We start from the raw sequence: 5,137 nt of genomic DNA on the forward strand, positions 1-5,137 counted from the left end.
ATAAGCCCATAACGCTTCGTTTAACTTTAAATGCCATATACCAGGCCTCTCTTTTACCATTTTTTCAAGAGTACCGATCAAAATTTTATTACTTGATTTGGCCTATCCATTCGTCTGCGGGTAATTCGGTGTAGACTGCTCTAGTCGAATTTTTAGATTTGCTGTATACTTCTTAAACCTGTTCGATGTAAAGATTGTACCATTATCTATTATGATCGTTTCTGGTACGCTGAATCTGGTTACGATATTTTCTTCCACAAAATTACAAACCTCTTTAGACGTTAACTCGACATAGGACTTTGCTTCGACCCATTTGGTGAAGTAGTCTGCTACGACAAGTATCCATGCATGTTTAGTTGATCCGAAAAATGGCGTAATTTTACCGATTACGTCCATGTCCCATCCTCTGAAAGGTCAGGGTTTGGTGATCGAGTGAAGTAATTCGACCAAGGCTCATTGTATAGGCCCATGAATTTGACATTATACACATTGTTGTGCGTGCTTGATGCAATCTTTCAATATACTCAGCCAGAAATAGCTGTTTCCTCGAAGCAGCCAACGCATCTTGTGCCCAGATTGATGAATCCCGTAAATTCCTTCATGTACTTCTGCAATTGCTTAGGCAGCCTCTCGCGGGCTGAGGCATAATAACAATAAACCATAATTTGTGGCATGGACCCTTGTCCTACGGTTGTGTTGGTCAATGAGGTTATCAAGATATAGCATGATTGACCTTCTCCAGTCGTCTGGCATTGCCTCGACTGCACAGACCTCTATAGGGTCATTCCGCTCCAACAACGAAGGTAAGGACATGACTCATGTACGGATCACATGATCTCGTTGGAGAACTTGTTGATTAACCAAGGCCAGGTATGCTTGTCGTAACACAGGTATTTCTCGGCCTAATTTGCCCCTCAGGAGTTGTGCTCTGGAGGCTATTTAAGCTAATTCGTCTACGTTAGTGTTTCGAATTTATGAAATGTGTTTAAAAGTAACGTCGTTGAAAGACTCAACCAAATAGCTGGCCACCATGTGATAGGGTGCCAGAGTGCAACTCATGTAACGAAAAGTCCCATTAAGTTGGTTAATCACAAGTTCGGGATAACCGAGAATAAGGACACAAGTTGCACGCAAATCGTGTAAGACACCAACGTCGATGATAAGGGCTTCATATTCGGCCTGATTATTCATGCAATCAAAATCGAGCTTGAGAGAAAAGTACCAACGGCTGTGATTTGGGGATTGATTAATGATCCTAATACCAACCAAGACTGAAGTACTAGAGCCATCAAAGTACATCGTCCAGTAATCATCACGTGTTTCTACATGCCGATTTCAATGTTATTGCCCTTAAAACCATATCGTGAGGGATGTTGGGCTAAGAAATCGGCCAACACTTAGCCTTTGACAGCTTTCTGGGGCACATATTGCAAACTGAATTTTGACAGTGCCATTGTCCACATTCCAATTCGGCCTTTTACTATCGGCCAAGTGAGCATGTAACGAATGACATCGGTCTGTGCGATGACCTAAGTGACCGACGAGAACATGTAATGCCTGAGTTTTGATGCAGAGAAAAATAAGGCTAGGCAGAGCTTCTCGACGACAGAATAATTAATCTCTAGTGGGTTGAGATTTCGGATAAGATAAAAAATGGCCTGTTCTCGCCCAGCATCATTGTCTTGTACAAGAAGGCATCCGATGGATTCTTTGACCGCCAAGATGTACAGCTTGAGAAGTCTGCCACATCATGGTGAGACCAGGACGGGTGGAGTTGTGAGGGAGACCTTGATCTGTGTAAATGCCTCTTGGTGTTCTGCACACCATAAGAAGATATCAGAATCCTTAAGTTTCAAAAGCATGCATAAGGTTTTCATTTTTGCCGCCGAATTAACAATAAATCGACGGAGAAAGTTAAACTTGCCAAGCAACGACTTTAGTTGTTTCTTAGTCGTCGGGGGTGGAGCGTTGATGAATCCTAAAAAATTACCGGTTGAGACGCCGAATATACATTTAGCCAGATTTATTTTAAGGTTGTGCCGACGCATTCGCAAGAAAGCCTAATGGTGATCATCCAAATGTGTCCGCCGACGTTGTGACTTGATTACAACACCGTCAATGTAGACTTCGACGGTGGTACCAATCAAATCATGGAAAATAGTATTCATGGCTCATTGGTATGTGGCACCGACATTCTTGAGGCCGAATGGCATGATGACCCATTTGTATGTGCCGAGTGCCCTCAGGCAACGAAAAACGGTCTTATAAACATCAGCATCGGTGATGAAAATTTGGTTATAATTAGCACGTCCATCCATAAAGGATAAGATCTCATGGTTTGCTGCCGCATCGATTAATAAATTCGATATTGGCATTGGATATTCATCTTTAAAAGTTGCCAAGTTCTAATTTCGAAAATCAATGCAGACACGCAAGGCACCATTTTTCTTTAAAACTGGGACAATGTTTACCAACCATTCGATGTATTGAGCTGTCTGAATAAACCCAGCTTTTAAAAGTCGAACGAGTTCATCTTTTATGCCGAGTTGTACTTCGGTTGAGAAACGTCAAGGTGGTTGGCGAAATGGTTTACACCCAGGTTTGATATGTAATTCATGTTCGATCTAAACCAAGCATCTCATGGTAGCTCCAAGCAAAACAATCCTTAAATTCTTTGGGCAAATTACAAAGCTTGGTTTTTACATGTTGGGATAACAAAGCACTAACGAACAAAGGTCGTGGGTATTCGGTTGTTCCAACATTTATTTCCTCTAAAGGATCTTTGACTTGAGGTTGACTATCCTCGAGGTCGGCTGGTGCAGCCTGAACCTTATCTAGTTAGAGTACTGGGCTGTTGTCTCATTCGGCCAAAAATTCGACCAAGTTTACGCTTGAATTTGGTTGCTTGGAAATAGTATACCAATAGGCCAGCAGTCGTTCCATGGTAGATGAAACCGCGGCCTGGCATCTATCCTGGCTATCTTCAGACATCAATGTCTACAATCAGATTGGCTAACCCAAGTCTCACCGAATCCTGATGGACAGTCTCGACGCCTACCTTGATTACTTTCTTTACCAAAATTTGAGTCAGCCGTCCTTTCTCGTTCAAACCCTGTAAGGTAATATAGCCAACGTGATCATTGTAATACCGTGCCTGAATCATATTAGCTTCAAACGGCTGATTGTTGGCCGAATGAACCACAACTGATTTGCAGTCCTAAAAGATGAGAACCTGATATAATGAAGAGGGAATGCAATTTGTTTGATGGATCCAATCCCGACTGAGCAATGCATTATACTCGTTCTTGGAGTCGACGATAAAGAATGCGGTCATGTGATTGCGACCTGCAACGCTTAGCTCCAAAGAAAACACCCCTTTGGTCTGGGACTTGTCACTGACGAAATTGCTCATGGTTATTCCTGATGGAATGAGTTCATTGTTAGAACGTCGTAGTGCCTTCATGATGGATACGGGCATGATATTGACCTTAACACCACAATTGACGAAGATTTTGGAGATTGGATAACCTTCAATGTGAGCCATAACATACAACGGCTTCAAATGTTGAAGATTAACAGAAGAAAAACGGGGAAACAGTACGGTCAGAGCTGCTTTAAGTTTGTCATCTTTACTGGCTTACCTATCTTCCTCCGTGGCGATGAAATCGACTTGTGTTGTTTCCTCGGCAACCATGTCCCATCCAAAAAATTTGGTTGGTGTGTGGTTGGTTGAAATTCAGCAAGTAAGACATGGACCATGCTGATTTCCATATTTTCGAGGACTGAAGGGCCCATCGGGTCTTGGTCGTCGTCCTCTGGGTTATCGATTATGGTATTATGCTTTTAAGTATCTTCAACCTGATCATTTTTTGCCTCATCGGGTACCTGCTCTCGTGGTATGTCAACTGAACCTGTTTCATTCTGGTTGTCGTCCTCAAGCTTGTTCGTTGCTGAGGTTTGACAAAAGTGCTTTATGGGCTCGTCCTTCATAAGCGATTTGGCCGTCCCTTCTGTCTAAGTAGGCATCCAAACGCGCCACACGATCCTTCTCATCGGTCGTAAGGCTGAAGGGAGATACGGCTGAAATAACTTTGAAATGATGTCATAAATACTGAAGATCATCAAGAGAAAAAGGGAGCTCAACGATGTCTATGTCTGTGTATTGGTCGACCTCGAAGCCGGAGACCTGAGCTTCACGTTTGTGCTGGAACCTGGCCTTCATTGCTAAATCAATGGTTTTCTGGATAATCTGTTCAGCATCAGGGTAATTTAGGGCTAGGTTGAGGTCTTCTTGACATACTTTGAGTAGGCCGTACAAGTCATTGGCAGAATGCTTCTTGTGAAATTCTAGCATGTACTCCAAGGATTCTCCAAGAAATGGAAGGTGCAGATTACGTCGGACTTTTATTAACGGCTCTTACGGGGGTAGTGAGGAAAGCTTGCCTTCGACTTCTTTTTTGAAATGCTCAAAATAGGCTTTCATCTCCCCCGGTCGAAGGAGGAGCTTGATGTGCTTCTCGAACTCTTCAATGGTGGTTTCAAAGTCACAATCAATTACCTTTTTCCCTTGAAGTAATTCGAACATGATTGTCAGAGGTTATCGGTCGTTTCCACTTTCTGCGGCTTCTTTCGGCTGCCATTTGGTAGCAGAAGTAGGTTGTGTTGCCTATCGTCGAGCCATTCAGTCTATTCGCTGGCGTCGACGTTTCTGAGATTTGGATAATGCAGTATACATGCCGATAGGAGAATTGTAACTATACCAACATTGGTCTCGTGGCTTAGGTAGCTTGAAGGTTTTTTTATTCGCCGATGAACTCGAGCAACTGGAGTTATGCGAGTAATAATCCTCATTATAAAACAGCACATCGAAATCAAGACGTCGTCTGGTTGAAGTTGGGTTGTCCGTTTGTATTTGAGGGGCAAGCCTATCCAACACTTTTTGGCACTGGCATACGCTGAGTACCTTTGAAGGTGTTGCCACGGCCGATGATAGTTGCTGTGGTTTGGAACCCGGGGTAGTTTCTCTTTTGGTTCGGTTAGGACGATGCAGGCTTTACAATGACTCTGCACAAAACCATTGGTCCATCAGTTTCTTCTACACTGGAGTCTGAGATAGATTCGACTATAGTTGGTCTCG

Source organism: the organism of the source record quoted next, unplaced genomic scaffold, assembly GCF_019419815.1.
Source record: "Pyrus x bretschneideri cultivar Hongxiangsu unplaced genomic scaffold, Pyrus_bretschneideri_v1 Contig18, whole genome shotgun sequence".
Lineage (NCBI taxonomy): Eukaryota > Viridiplantae > Streptophyta > Magnoliopsida > Rosales > Rosaceae > Pyrus > Pyrus x bretschneideri.